At 37.5% G+C, this 16,967-nt stretch overlaps 1 protein-coding gene across 1 annotated transcript in view; it reads right to left on the reverse strand.

The window, feature by feature from the left end:
- Prr16 (proline rich 16) overlaps window positions 1-16,967 on the reverse strand; it is a 168,981-nt gene that overhangs the window by 50,049 nt on the left and 101,965 nt on the right. The window lies entirely within an intron of this gene.

Raw genomic sequence — 16,967 nt, forward strand, 5'->3', positions numbered from 1 at the left:
ATTATACAAGTCTCCAGGCATTCAAACACAACAGGATCAAAGGAGGATAGTCTTAGGATGGGAACACAAAGGTGCAAATTACCTACGTGCACATGATCAGATAAAAAAGTATTGAAATGAGGAGAGGGAAAGAGAAATAACAAACCGCTGAAACAAGGATACAGGATGACCCATTGTAACAGTGAGATGTACAAGATACTACGTAGAAAACAAACGGGAAGGGATGGTAGGAGAAAAACAAAGGAGGAGGCAACAATGCTTGACAGGAAATGGACTCATGACCTTGCTCGTGTAACTGTAACCCCCCTGTACGGTATCTTTACAATAAAAAACATTTTTTAAAAAGCACTGAAATGAACTCCAGGAAAATGTAAACAGGTGTTTTTCTTTGAGTTTTTTGTTTTCTTTTGTTTGGTCATTTATCTGTCCTTGTAAGGGAAGAGGTACACAGAAGTGGTTGGGCACAGGGTACACACATGCAGCAGTGGTACTCACTGGACACAATGTTGAAAATGAACTGTCAACTTGTGGGCGGGCACAGGAGGGAAAACTAAGATAAAATGATGGAGGGGGCGACACTGTCCAAAAACAAATGTCCCCTTTACCTGATTTATGTAACTGTAACCCCTGTGTATAACACCTTTAAAATAGCAATGGAAATGGAAATGCATAAAAGGGAAAAAACAGAATATGAGCATCATACTCCCCAGATGAAATGAACTGAGTTCAGCTCTACTTTAGTAACTGTGCATAAATAATGCAAGCTTTAGCAACCAGTAATTTAGAAATGTAGATTCTTAAGTCATTCTTGTCTGTTACATAAAACTGACACAGATTTCCTTACGTACTGATTTCATGCTATTGCAAATCATGTATACTAACATTTTATTTTGTTTGTTATTTAAAACATAATTGTGTAATATACAGATGTAATCTGTACAGAGAGCTATTTAATGATTCTCAATTTTGGTGACATACTAGAATCATTTGGGTAATTTTAACTGTATTGACGACTGAGCCCAAAAGACAATTTCTTATGTGAGAAAACAAAGAAATAAGGCTCATGAGTTCTGAAATATTCCTCAATACACTGGTAATTTGCTGTCTCTAAAACAAGATAGACAGATGAAGGGAGAGGGAAATCAAAACTCACAAATATTAAAAGAGCAACACATAGGCATTAGAACCAGGGATGAAACTAGAAAACACAAGCACACAAATAAAAGGAAAACAATTGCAATCTCCCATTACCTCATTTTAGAATGATAGAGATAAAATGGTTATCCGCTGCTTTTCAACATCTCAAAGGAGAAAGCACACACAAAGTTTTCATGAGTAAGGAAAGAGACTATTTCTAAAATTTTATTTTATTTTCCCTGGGTTTTTCTTAGTCTTAGATCAGAGCTCCATGTTTTATTGTACTTAGCATGATTGTGCAATGATTAGCAGTTGCTAGACATGATTTCATCAACCCTGTGTTTTCCTCTCTCCTTCCCGTTGGAGGACTGAAAACAGGAGCCAACATTTTGAGTCTTTGTTCCCATTGTCTGTGGGAAGCAGAACGTGTTTCTGCTTTTCTTTCTATTTCTCATGATGTTGTTTTACTATACTAACGTAATAATTTCTAGCTGGTGAGACAGCTTCATATTATTTTCATGTGTGAATCTCAGTTACCTGTGATTTTGTAGGGGTGCGAGTAAACGCAGGGAATCTTTCCACACCTCATCCCCTCTGTCACAACATTTCTACTATAAGATGCTAAGAATACTTAGAACATATGTTTTCAGATTGACTTATCTTTTAAAACCTTGCATGCGTGTGTGTGTGTGTGTGTGTGTGTGTGTGTGTGTGTGTGTATGTGCATGTGCGAGTATGTGTGTGCCTACCAGTACTGGTGCTTGATCTTGCTCTTGCTTTGCTTTTTTCTCAGACCCGATGGTCTTACCACTTGAACCAGATCTCCAGCACAGCATTCTTGCTGGTTAACTGGAAATAAGAGTCTCTCAAATTTTTCTTTCTGGGCTGGATTTGAACTGAATTCCTCAGATCTCAACCATATTGTCTTTTTAACAATCATTCCACACTTGTATAGCAATTCTAAACCAAGACCTAACCACTAGACCACTAGGATAGTCCTAGCAGAGGATCGCAATAGCTCAAAAGCTATGTACATGTGATCATAGAAGATGGTGCTAAGTGAAATGAACTCCAAGACATGGAAACAAGAGGTTTTTCATTATTGTTATTTGTAATGTACTATGTGAAATGCTCTCTTTTCTCTTTGGTTGTTCTGTATTTGATTTTGGTACCTGGGGTATTGTACATATATTTATCTGAATTGGGGAAGGGAAGGAACAACAAAATGGTGAGACAAAGGACAAAATGGGAACCACAATGGTGTGGGAGATCGAGGGAGGAGGAAAAATGGGAGAAAACCAAGGAGGGGGTAACAAGTTTGACAAGAAATGTACTTGCTACCTTATGTATGTAACAGTAACCCCTCTGTACATGACCTTGACAATAAAATTTTAAAAAGGAAATTCTAAAACATAAGGTCTTTTAGATACTGGGGCAGAAAAGAAGACTTGTCAGTTTCCTGTGTTTAGTAGAAATTCTACCCCTCTCCATCACTGTCTACTCTTCAGACCCAAGATTGGACAGGAATTCTCCCCAAAGCATGATCTAATTAGAATTTAGAAGCATACTAATTCTTTTCCACTATCTTCAAGAATTTGTTTCCCACACCCTTTTATGAACAAACTTTTTATACAGAGATTAGAAAACTAAGAGCCTCTGTTCTCTTAAAGGCTTTCCTATTACTTTTGATTTTCAATTTTGACAGGAGGAAAAGAAAAACATATACACACATTCAACATATACACACATTCTGTTTACCCAAGCTCACCTACATCACCAAGACTTAATTTATTTTGCAAAAGCTCCTAAAATATCTTGAGGTAGCACTATTATCAGGGGAAGGAAAGAAATGAAGGGAAATAAGAAAAACCAAAAATTAGCAATAAGAGGAAGAAACATTTCCTGCTTCCTATACATGAAATGAGAGTGAAAAGTCAAAATGGTGGTCTTTGTAACAGGCGTCTACCCTTTCTGAGCTGTAGTATTGGTAGGCACTCTAGCAACCCCTCATCATTATGAACAACGCTGATAAGGGTTCTTGGTGGGCTGTGGCCCAAAACATTGCCAGGGGTGCTGTTTCTTATTAAAAACAAACACAAACAAAAAACAAAACATGGACATAGGCTTGCCTGAAGCACAGAGCCAGTAGGAGAGTTTCAAGACTCATTGGCCAGACATGCCCTCCAATTGTCTTTCCTACCCCTGCTGAGTTCTCAGCTTTTCAGAGAAGAAGGTAGCTGCAGAGAGCCGATCATGTCTCATTTGTGTAACTTCACATCCAAAAGGAGAAGGTGATGGGAGGAGAGCCTGTTGCTCTGTTCAGTTTTTGCTTCCTGATTTTATTTTAAAATTTTAGCCCTTTCAAGGCTTACTGTTTTTAATTTCCCAGTTGCTCTATCCAGCTATCCAACCTCAGTACTTTCTGCCATATCAGGTGTCATCTACCTGTTTTTCATAGGATTTGTTCAAATCAAATAATCATCAAATATTTGTGCCTACATGGATGATAAGAAATTTAGAATAAGCTTTCCTCAGTTCGTGGACTGGGAGATTTATGAAGACTAACCTTTGTAACTGAAAACAAATGTTACATTTTTTGAAATGTTAGTAAGAAAATTCTTATGCATGGAGCCACAAATGTAAAAATTATTCTCTTTCCTGTATTTATCTTTAAATAAACATAACAGAAAGCCAAAGGATGCTGATACATGCCTGTAGTGCTTGGTACTCACAAAGCTTAAATCTGAGGACGACGTCAGCCTGGGACAGGAAAGGCTGAGAATATCTTTAGCTCCAATTAACTACCAAAAAACCTGAGGTAGAGCTGTGGCTCAAGTGCCAGCATGCCAGTCTTGAGTGAAAAAGCACCAGTTCAAGCCCCAGTACTGACAGGAGAAAAAGAAGAAAGAAAAACAAATGTGAAAATAGAAAACAGTAAAGTGCTTTATGGCTAATTGTTCATCCTATGAATTCAGTCAGCTGAGACGGTGGCTCTATCCTCACCACAGTGATTTCATTCAACATAACAGAAATAAAACCCGCATTCAGAAAAAACTATCACATGCAAAGCACTGTACAGGAAAGGAAACATGAGGCTTCAAATTTGCACGTTTAGAAAATCAATTTGATGTAAATGTTGAGTAGAAGCATATGAAAAGGTTTAGAATTTTCATAAATGGAAGAAAGCCGACATAACTGTTTAGGTTTAAAAATATTATTAGTCTAATTCCATCTGCGAAGCATACTTTTATTTTTAACTTGATTCTGACCCTGAGGATACAGATTGGTATCACTACATCCACATTTGCACAGAAACTCTGCTAGAATTTAGGATAAGAAGAGTCTTGAATGTATTTAAGTCAGTGAATAAATATAAACCAAACTAGAAGTTTCAATTTTAAGGGAATATTTATATAGCATAATTGTCCTAGAAATCTCTCTTATCAGCTAAATTCATCCCTGAAGGAAAAAAATCTACTTTTCACTAAAAGTAGATAAAGTGTTCAAAAATAAGAAAAAGAAAACCAAGTGAAACTCATGTTTTAATCCAAATTGGAAACATACAAGTGTAACCAAACTTTTGTATATTAAGTGTATGCCATTTACACTATCATACTGTGTCTAGTTTAAAAATTCAGAAGTAGGGTTTGAATGATCTACCACTTGGTAGAGTGCCTGCTAAGGCACTCCAGCAAGGAACATTTTACTTTTTAATCCAAAATTTTAATTGCTTATTTCTTTACAAACATTTTCATTTAGTTACGTTTGCAAATTAACAAAATTTTGTATTTTTTGGAATATGGAAACATTGTGAAATGGTTAAGTGGAACTAATTCATGTGTTAGCTCATAGGATCACCATACTTTTGTCCCACCAATTTTTGTCTTAATGTTGTGTGTACCTGCATGCACACCAGCCTTGGGGCTTGAACTTATGGTCTAAGCACTGTCTCTGAGTTTTTATATGTGGAGCTAGTGCTCTACTGTTTAAACTATAGCTCCTCCTCTGGCTTTTTGGTGGTTAACTGGTGATGAGTCTCAAAGACTTTTTTAAAAGGCTATTTAGAAGTTAGGTCAATATATTTTTAATTTTTAAATAAAATATTTACAGTAATGTGCAGAGGGGTTGCATTACACAAGTACATTTCCTTTATAACAGTTCACCCCTTCCTTCATTCTCTCCCAGTTTTTCCCCTCTGACTTCCCTAACCCCTCCCCCTTCCCTGAGTTGTATTTTATTTTATTCTAAGTATAAGAAAAGATATAAGAATCAAAAGTGTGCAAGAGCACATGAAAGAATTGTCAGGAGTTAGACTAATAAGCTGAAACAATCTCTATAGCAGGTTGGATAGTCTGGGATCATATAAAGTTAGAGTAGGGCAAAGTCAACGGTGATACTCACTAGACGCTATGATGAAAATGAGCTGTACAACTTGCGGGGGAGGGGAACCTGGAGGGGAAAATCTGGGAGAAAACGAGGGAAGAGGTGACATTGCTCAAAAAGAAATGCATATATTACCCGGCCTATGTCACTGTAGTCCCTCAGTACATCACCTTTACAATAAAAATAAAACAGTAAAATAAAAGTAGACTAGAAAGGGTTTGTGTTAGAACTTCCAGCCCAGAGGGAAGCATTTTAGTTAAAAGATGATCCTGAACCATCTCAATGTCTGCGTCGTGATTGAATGCTGAAGGAAAACCTCTCTGTGGCACCTAGACAAAAGGGCGTGCTCTGTCAAGGAGAGATCAGGTGAGCAGCAGGTGGCAGATGCGACTGTCAGCAGGGGCAGGAAGCTGCCTCAGAGGAAGTGCGGGGCCTGACTTTATGAAGGAAGCTCTGCCAACGTTGAGTTGGATAAACTCAACAAGAAATCCCGCTGAGAACTGAAAACAAGGCGATCAGAAAACTTTCTCCCAAGTTGAACCGAGAAACTTTCAAGTGTTCATTCACCGTGACTTGTGAAAGACAAAACTCCTGACAGGTGCCAGTGGCTGAAACCTGCTATCCTAGCTACTCAGAGGGCTGAGGATGAAGCTTCACAGTCAGCAGGAAAGTCCGTGGATCTCTCATCTCCAATTAGCCATGGAAACGTTGGAAATGAAGCTGTGACTCAAGTGGTAAGGAATAAGCCTTGGGTGGAAACCTCAGGGACAGCATCTAGGCCTCGTGTTCAAGCCCCAGGATTGGCCCAAACAGAACAGAACAAAACAAAAATAAACGCCAGAGCATCCTGTACTGCATTTTAAATAATAATATAGTCCTTCTGTTACAACTGTGAAGTTTAATTAGGAGGGAGAATACATACAAGCACTCAGATTTCATCTTAAAGAGTCACTCAGATTAGTAAAAATAATGCCCAATGGCATTCTGGTCTGTTATTAGCAGTATTTGTTGCATAATTTCCTGTGATTCTCTGTCTAAAGCCATGTCACTGAGACATATATTCAAATAGGCTATACTATATACTTTGACTACGGCAAAATTATAGTTTATGGTTTATCAAGTTTTTGTTTTCATATTACTCTTTTAACTATAAACATGAATATTCTTCCTTTTTTGAAAGATCTTGATTTAATCTCTTATTTGAACAGATGTTGAAGTATAAACACCTAGAGGTAGATTTTATTTAGCCAGATAAATTATGATCTAACTGAATTTACTTCGGTGCTATTACTACATGTTATCAGAAGCAATTAAAACGAAAACACTCTTGTCTGAAGAGTTTAATAAAGCATGCCTGTTGCAGTTACTCTAATTTCTATCATGCTAATTTTATGATTTGTTAACTCACAGAATGCATTAAGTCAGAAATGAGATTTATATATGTACTAGAATTCGCAAAGAAATTCATTAACTTCAATTTATTGTTTTAACTACAAAGTCACGTAAATAAAATATCATTAAATATGAATAAAATATCATTAGCGTCGAACTATGCAAACACAAAAGAATCCAGCAGATTAGCAAGGAACAGGAATAATCTGGCCAAAAAAATCACAAATTTACAATGGTTTGTGCTTGTTCATGGTTTATTGTTAGCAATTAACCTGACTTTCAGTAAGTAATTGGGACCTGATTAGCAGTTGTTAGCAGGATAAACTCTTTAGAGAGGCAAAATCTTAGAAACCTGGAGGGTAGTAGATAGATCACGGTAGCAATGATGTAAGATAAAATGCGTAAAGACATGTAATTTGGGGAACAAGTATATGACGAAAACCTAGTAAAGACATAGATCAAATGAAGCAGGAAAATGAAAGCACTGTGTTTTTATTGTTACAATCACGACCTAAAACAAGAGAGGTGAGGAGAGGGTAAGCAAGAACTCGGTAATATTTGTGATATATGCAGGTATATCAGGTAGAAGACTGGAGATTCTGTTCAGAAACTCTGAAGGCTGCAGACTGCTGAGCCCTGAAGTCACATATCTGTATTACCTCATTCATCCTCCATTCCAGTATCAATGCCTAGAGGAGAACTGAGACTCCTACTCTTGCTGCCTTCACAACTGGTTGGGAATTGGTTGTGTAATTGCAGCCACCTGTGGTGGACAGACTCCTTGCCCTTTGATTGATCAGATAGGACTAACCTAGAGTTCTAGTAGATTGAAGACATTGTACTAATGCCTTCATTTTAAAGCAAGCCACAGACCTGCAAGTAACTTGATCAAGAACAATGAGGCAATGAGGAAACTGGTACAGAGCTAGGTTTTCTAGTTTCAAGCTGCTACCTGCTGCATACAAATATTCTGTCTTTCGACAGCAGGGCTACAAGATATTTTTGGAAATTTTAGATAGATGAATATGTATAAGAGATTTATGTATTTTTCGATATTTTAAGTTGTTGTACAAGTAGTAGCCATTCAACAAAGTAGTTTATGACAGTGCCTCTTGACCAATGCCACCCTGCCCTCATTTTTCTTACTTTTTATGTTATGTATTGAATTATTTTGCCATTTAACAAAGCCATTTGTATATAATATATAATATATATTTATATAACGATCTGTGTCACCCTTCAACATCTTCCCCTCCTTTGGTCCACCCCTTCTTTTACTTTTCTCTTTATATAATGCATTTTTCCTGTATTCTGCTCCCTTCCTATTCATTCCTTTACCCTTCTCCCCTTGTCCCCCACTTTGCAAGTACCCAATTCCTAGTATGTATTTTGTTGAGTTTTGATTTAGTCTTTCCAAAGAATTAAACTATTTGTGTTCTCCAGAGATTCTATTATACTTCAGTTAATTTGTTTATACCCACTTGCATGTGGCCTATGTGTTCACTTGTAGATTAGAGGCACACTCTGTCTCCTGCAAATGAGGGAAACCATGCGATCTGTATTTCTCTCGATTCGGCTTACTTCACATAGTATAATTTTTCCAGGGTTTTTTTTTTCATTTTCTTATAAATATACAATGGAATTCTACGCATCCATCAGAAAGAATGACATTGCTCCATTTGTTAGGAAATGGAAAGACTTGGAAAAAATTATATTAAGTCAAGTAAGCAAGACCCAAAGAAACATAGGTCCCATGGGTTCCGTTATTTGCAATAACTAGTATATGTCTGAGTCAAGCAGAAAAGGTCAGATAAGATGATGTTAGGAAAATGAACCCCAAGATAAGGACTCAAATGTTTTTTCTTTCTTGCAATTGTTTCTAACATCCTTATAAGATATTTCTTTGTTGCTTTGTATGTCCCTTCCCCACGGTATAACCCATTTTCACTATTTGATGTTGTTATAATTTGTGGAGGGGAAGGGAAAAATCAATTGTTCAATAGGGATACAGGTGGACCCATTGCAACAATGAGATGTACAAGATATTATGTCGAAGAACGAACTTTACAACTTTGGCTGGGGGGGTGTGTGGAAATGGGATGGGATGGGAAGGGGAAACAAAGGAGGAGGCAACAATGCTTGATAAGAAATGTACTCATTACCTTGCCCATGTAATTGTAACCCCTCTGTGCAGCCTTTTCACAATAAAAAAATAAAAAAAAACAAATGGTACTATCATTCTTTCTGATAGATAAGTAGAATTCTATTGTGTGTATACCACGCTTTAAAAAATTGTTATTGTAAAGGTGATGTATAGAGGGCATACAGTTACATAAGTCAGGTATTGAGTACATTTCTTACTGTAAAGTGTCACCTCTTCCCTCGTTTTCTCCCAGTTTTCCTCTGCTGGCACCCTTTCCCCACTCACAAGTTGTATAGTTCATTTTTAACACAGTGTCTAGAGAGTAGCAGAGCTGCAGTTATGCACCCATTTTCCTACAGCTTCACATGAACAGTCCCCAAAACAGATAAATCTGCCTACAAGACAAAAGATACAGAAAACAAAAACAGCGACAAAGGAGAAAAGTAAAAACAAAAGGCAAGATAAGAAAAAAAATCCCTCCTGTTTCCATTTCAATAAGCATCATTTTATATTATCGTATGTCACAGCTACTGAGCCTCCATGATACTAAGAATGCCCTCCACGGTGTGAATGTCTAGAGTCCGATATACCATGTTCTCGTTATCCATTCCTCCCTTCAGGGGCATCTGAGTTGATTCCATATGTTGGCTATTATAAATAATGCTGCAATGAACATGGTTGTTTGGTGGCTTTAATATACCTTGTTTGTGCTCTGTTGGATAATTGCCCAGGAGTGAGATTGCTGGGTCCTAGGGGAGCTCTGTTTAGATTTTGAGGAAGCTCCATACTGCTTTCCCTAGTAGTTGAATAAGCGTCAGTCCCACAAACAGTGTAATAGAGTTCCTTTTTTAGCTGCATCCCCATCAGCTATTGTTATTGTTAATATTCTGGGTATTGGCCGTTTTAACCAAGGTGGTGGTGTAAACTCTCTATTTTCTTTGGCTTTGTATTTCCTTTATGACCAGAGATGTTGAACATTTCCACATTTGGCCATTTTTACTTCTGACAAACTTCTCTTTAACTCATTAGCCCACTTATTAATTGGGTTGTTTCATGTAAGGATTATTTATTTATATTTTTTCTAGTCCTATGGCTTCACCTTTGGGCCTGGGTTCTATCCTTGAGCTACTTTTGCTCAAAGCTAGTCCTCTACCACTTGAACCACATATGGTGTCACTTCCAGCTTTTTCTGAGTTATTTATTGGAGATAAGGGTTTCATGGACTTCCCTACCCAAGTGGGCTTCAAATCATGATCCTCAGATTTTAGCCTCCTGAGTAGTTAGGGTTACTGTTTTGAGCCACTAGTCCTGGCTTTGGGATTATTCTTTGAGGGTTTAATTTTTTGAGCTCTAAGTATATCTTGGATATTAACCCCTTGTCCGATCAATAGCTGGTGAAAATCATCTCTCATCCTGTGAGCTTTCTATTTATTTTCTTGGCTATATCCTTTATTGTATATAAACTTTTAAGTTTGATGTTTATCAATTCTTTTTGTGCTTCTGATTTTTTTCTTAGAAAATTCTGAACTGAACCTAGGGACCTTAGTGTTCCTCTTCTTGTAATGTTTCATGGTTTTTGCTCTTATATTGAGGTCTTTGATCCATTTTGAATTGATGCTGGTACGAGGTGTTGTATTAGGATCTAATTTCAGTTTTCTGCACATGAATATCCAGTTTTGCTAGCACCATTTGTTGAAAAGACTTTCTCCTGGCCTATATTTATGGCTCCCTTATTGAATATTAGATGGAATAGCTCTGTAGGTTTACTTCTGTGTCTTCTGTTCTCTCTAGGTCCTCTGGCCTATTTTTTTTATGCCAGTACCAAGCTGTTTTCATTGCTGTGGCTCTGTTAATACAGTTTGATGGTTAGTATTGTTATTCCTCCAACACTTTTCTGCCTTCTAAGGGTTGCCCTTGTTATTTGCAGTCTTTTTCTACTCCATATGAATTTTTGGATTTTTTTCTCTATCATTAAATAATGTTGTTAGGCTTTCGATGGGTTGTACATTCAATTTGTAAATTGCTTTGGGCAGTATTGCCATTTTCACAATGTTAAGTCTTCCAATTCAGGAGCCTGGAAAGTCTTTCCATTTCCTTAATTCTTCTTCAATTATCTTTTTCAAATATTAAATGTTTTACTATAGAGGTTTGGGGCAGAAAAGTTCATCAGGTTCTTATCACCAATTAATCACTGCAAAGCTGGAGGTGGGGCTGTGGCTCAAGTGGTAGAGTGATAGCTTGAGCAACAAATAGTTCAGAGACAGCAGCCAGGCCCTGAATTTAAGTCCAAGGACTGGTACAATCACAGACTACACCAAAGAAATGTGTCTCCTATGGACTAAACCATCCATAAGGGTTAAATGTCATATGCCTCACCACTATGAGGCCCAACCAATCAATGCGTACCTAGTTTGTCCCAAATCCCCTTTGACACAAGAACTTACAATTACCTCCCCAGACTGCAAATATCTTGTATATTGTCAAAGAACCAAAGAATGGAAATACTTCCATTAGAAAGAATTCTAATTCTTCCTCTCTCCTCCTTTCTAGGTTCCAAGACTAAATCTATTCTATCTGAGCCATTCTAATCAAAGTAAAACACCTGGAATTCACCAGTGATGAATGATGGTAGCAGATCCAGGGTCCATGGCATGACCTTGTTCAGAAATAGACCCCAAGTATGAAATCAGAGAAAATAAAGACATGAAACATGAAGCTGTTAGCTTAATTCCTGGGTAAAAGAGGTTTGCATTATTCAGCAGCTCATTCATTTAGACAGTAGCTAAATTGCTTAAAATCTTTTTCATATTTTGCAAAGATCAAACACATTATGAATGTCAAAACAACATGAAGTAACCCTTTCCAAGTGTCAAAATAAGTGCTCAGGAAAAAAAAAGATCTACATACCTCAGTGATATGAAGAACACAACAAAATTATAATGATTGAAAGGTAAAACAATCACAGGGATTCATGTAATCATAAGATGTCAGCCTGGTACTTACGAAGAGAGTATTTTGTCAAAATTGTGAAGTTTTAGGCTTTACATGTATAAACCATGTTATTTTATATTTTAGTATTAGAGTGACTTTATGTATGTGAAGATCTAGAAGGGTGTTTATACCTTAGACTACCTATTTTTGTTCATTCATGAAGCTGCATCTTTTTCTTTTTTGTGTGCCAGTACTGGGGTTTGATCTTAGAGCTGAGAAACTATCCCTTACCTATTTCACTCCAGACTGGTACCTTACCACTTGAGATACAATTTCATTTCCAGCTTTTTTGATGGTTAATTGGACATAAAGAGTCTCACAGACTTCCTTGACCAGGCTGGCTTCAAACTACTATCCTTGGATCTCAGCCTCTGAATAACTAGGATTACAGGTGTGAGCAACTGGCACTTAGCTCTGAAAATACAACTTTGGTAAGAAATATTTCTTCATTACTTTCCTTTGTCATTCACATAATTCTATATCACATGTGGATTTATCTGCATTTTAATTTTTTAATTCAGAAATAAACCATAAATTGTACATATTAATAGTGCATTATGTACTGGATACAATTATACATTGCATAATGTTAAAATTGCTTTACACATTTATTTCCTCATTTATCTTTGACTTGCAGCCAAACTTTCAAAAGTGCTTTCCTGTAGCTCTTCAAAATATGTGTACATAATGAGCTATAGTCATTATACCATGCAAATAGTACCAGAGCTAAATGTAAGGGAGGGTTACGTACAAAACTTCTTTACGTTACACTTTTGCTTCTTCACGAAAGACTAGCATGATAAATTGAAGTGCTTCAAAGGAAATGGCACCAAACCTAATCACTGCTCCCAGGGAGATGTAGATAACTGCCGTTTTATGTTCAAAGCTGCTGTGCACTCTCTAATACTAGTGCCACATCTGTCATATCACACAATTATGCAATAGAAATGATTTTAAAACTCTAAAATGTTTACTCTCAAAACTTAATTACAGTGTCACAGCTACTCATTGGCTTGAGAAATGCCATGTGATTTTGTGATAATGTCTAGTAATTGTCAGCCTTCATGCCCTTTCCCTAATTAGATGATAGCACTTTCAGAGCTGAACTGCTCATAGACCATTTCCTTACTGAGAAATCATCAGTATTTTATCAACATAAATTACACTGCAGTCTTTTGCTACAATTCAGTGTACACCTTATATAAATACGTAACTGCTAGACAATGAGAAGAAAGCAAATCTGCATGATAAATAGTAGTAACTGCATCACACTATCACTTATATTCCATGGAAAATTCAGGCAAGAGAGTGATGAATGATTTGTTTACACAATTTCCAGTGCAAGTGTATGCATAAATACTCAGATTTTAAATAATGGCATGTCCCCAAAGTGCTACAATTAGAATTTTAGATAAAAGGTATTGTGTAATTCCAGGAACTGCATAGCCAGCTGACCATGCTACAAGCAAGTACTGATATGTGTAAAGAAAACCATAAAATTCTGTGTCTTATTCTTTGGTTCATTAAATAATAAGCTGTATAGTTCAAATTTAAGAATGTTTTAGGTTAATTAAGTTGCTTCTGCTAACAGATTAGTCTCATAAAAGTATTAAACTTACGAATGAGAGGTATAAAAATAATGTCAAATTCAAAGAGTGGGTTAGTCTCTGCTTACATATCTTTGTATTTGTTTTAAGCTATTTTTATACTTAATCAGGACTTAAATTTGCTTTATTTCCTTTCCAACCTGCTTTCTCTCTCTCATCAAAAGAAGTTTAATCTCATAAGCTAAAAGAAACTTCAAGGAATAAGACCCTACGTATGTGGCTATGCAGCATTTTTGCACTATGAATAAATGCTATCATCAGTGCTTTGCCTCTTGAACTTTTGTAAGCACACCACCTTCACTCAAGTGTGGGTACCATTCTGTCGTGCACATTACATGTAGACAGAAGTGTAGCAGCTGCTCTCAGATGACTAGGACCATTCTTACTTGAGATCTCTGGGACGAGGAAAGTGTGACCATGCCTTATCATGCTTCTGTGGGTGATGTGCGGAGCATGCACTGCAAATTATTCGAATTCTGAAAGCAATGCTAGCTGATTACAAAAACAGCACTGCCATTTACGATATGAGTACATGCTTCCAGAAAATAGGGTGCTCTGCTAATTGCTTTCATGTTTTACAAATTTATGCCAATTCAAATACTAAATTCTACTGAATGCAGTATAATTCTCTGTTGGGCAAAATTTACATTGGCACAATATATTCATACAGTAATAAAAAAAGAAATAACCAGAAGTAAAATAATCTAAGTGAAAGAGCAATCCTGTTGTAATCTAACATTTAATGTTGATTATAAATTGCAATATAATAAAAATTACATTTTTATTGATTTCACTCAATTTTCTAGGAAAATATTAAAAATAAGTTAATTTTAAAACAAGTGTAGTTTAGCCATAGATCATCCATCCAACAGTGAAATGGTCTTTCATGACAAATCTTTGTCTATGTTTTGCAAACGTATCTGGCTAATTCCTTACTCACCCAGCTTTAATGATATAACACAGTCAACTGGTTTTACTACAAGCAAACAATCTGTTATGTGAAAGATTTGTGATTCCATGGAAGTTCTACCTTGAGATCCACCTTAGTTCTCAAACATCAAAAGGTGTAAGTTTCAAACTCTGAGGTAATTATTATGTCACTGGCAGGAAAAGGAAGACAATCTAAAATTTAACAAAACCTTCATGTCCTCCATGACTGTTTACAAACTCAACTGGTGTAGTACTTGGAGGTCAAATGAAACACAGTAATTTTTAATCCTGGAAAAATGATAAAAGGAATACACATGGTGAGTGTTTACAGTAAAAAGTGAAGTGTTGTAATCCCCTCCCTTGGAAAGCTGAATCGGTAGGATCCCAAGTTCAAGGTCAACCTGGTCTACACAGTATGGAACCTTGCCTCAAAAAAATCCAAAGGACTGAGGTAGCTCAAGGATAACACGTTTGCTAGCAGGCACAAGGCTCTTGGCTTTGTTTTCCCATACAAAAATAATTAAGAACACATTAGTTTTGCATTCAACATGTTAATCATTTATTTACCTTTGTCACATCTTCATAAGTTTTAAATACAGTGATCATACATTTTATAACTTATAGATTATGTCCTCTCGGTTATAGATTCTGTGTTTCACAACTTTCTGGAAAGTTGGATAATTCTGGTTTCATTACCTCTATATGCAAAACATAAAGAAAAATTTCCATGTCGAGTCAATGTTTAACATGACATTCTGCTCTTCATTTTCTCATTCCTTGAAAAATAAAGCCCATTTTCTTGTTATATATTCTTTCAAAAATACATTATCATCTTTTCATAGAAAGCTGCTTAAAAACAGTATTTCAAATTACTACAATATGGCCTGAATTTTTTGCAAGACTGAAGACTACCTCAGAAATTAAATAAAAACAACCCAAACATCGTGGCATTCTTCAAGTTACACAGTGAATGAACTTCCACTTAACACAACTCCCTCTCTTCTGACCACTTAAAGAACCAAAATGTTCTCCACCACTCTTTCTTCTTATGACTCAAAGGAGAAAAAGTAACCTGAAAAAATTTAACTCTACAGCAAAACATCATTTCTATCCAAATCAGTGCTGTCGGGAACTCAGACTGGCTTATGAGTAGTCAGATTTTTGAAAAGAAGGATTTTTAAATGACAGTAAAAGAAAAAGAAACAAGAAAAAAAAAAACAAACCTTCCCTCTTTCTGCCTGGAGTAGCAAAGAACTATGACAGCTTTCAATTCCAAAGAAAAACGTTTAGGGCTGCTGCTGATTACTTCTTATTGCCAGAAACATCGACATTTTCTCCTGTAATTCTCCCATAAATCTGGATACTTTCAGGAAGGCAGAGAGCTTGCTGATGTAGGTGGCAAGCAAATCACAGCTTCAATTGGCTGGTGTATAATGCACATCATTCTGCAAGGAGGCTGGGAAAGAGGGGAAGGAGGGCGGCTGAGCATCATGAGTTCAGCAGATAATTCTAGAAGGATCAGCCTGGAACTGAATTGTTATCCCAGTGTGTAAGATACCCTTACAACATGGATGATGCTACCAGTTTAGAAAGCTCTGATATGCATCCACCACCGTGAACGTGTCCAAACTCGTCATTGAATATATGGACATGGGATAAAATGAACCACTTCTTTCATTTAATTCTGGGGAAACGTTTGGTTTGGGCATTGGCTACGACCACTTGGTGACACGAGGCTTTTCCCACCGATGAAAATGCAGTATTACCTCTATCTGAATGTGTAATTCGTAACGATATAGTAGAGAAAATAAACTTTTTGGTATTGTCTCAGCATTGAGTAATGTAAAACTAGTGACAAACATCTTCTGGAAAAGCATAATAAAATAGTCCTTCGGTATTAAAAAAATCTCTTATCAAAAAGTATAATTTCAAAGTTAGGGAGCGTGGCGTGTGGAAGTGCATAGCTGGGTGGGGCGGGCGCGGGTCCCGGGTCCAGCATCCACCAAGGAGGCCCAACTGAGGCCCAAGCCTGCTCTCACCATAAATAAAAGCATCTGCATCTCCAGGGAAGGTGGGCGGAGGTCAGCCTCCCGAACCGGGCCAGCGGGGGCTCCTCGGGCCGCCGGACCCGGCCAGCGGGGGCTCCTCCCCCGGGTCCGCGGTCTTGCAGGCCGCGAGGGCGGGACGCGCGCGGGGGGCCGCGAGCTCACCCAGCCCTTGTTGGCCCCGGACTAACCCACTGCGCTGCTGGGCTCGGCTCGCCCCGGCTGGTCGGTAACTTGGGGCCTCCCCGTCTGGGATCCGCGGCAGCCCCGGGCGGCGGGTCACACGGTGGTGGTCGTGGACTTTCTCAGGATGGTCTTGTGCGGCGGGGGCGCGGGGGG

Source organism: Dipodomys ordii, unplaced genomic scaffold (assembly GCF_000151885.1).
Source record: "Dipodomys ordii isolate 6190 unplaced genomic scaffold, Dord_2.0 Scaffold27, whole genome shotgun sequence".
Taxonomy (NCBI): domain Eukaryota; kingdom Metazoa; phylum Chordata; class Mammalia; order Rodentia; family Heteromyidae; genus Dipodomys; species Dipodomys ordii.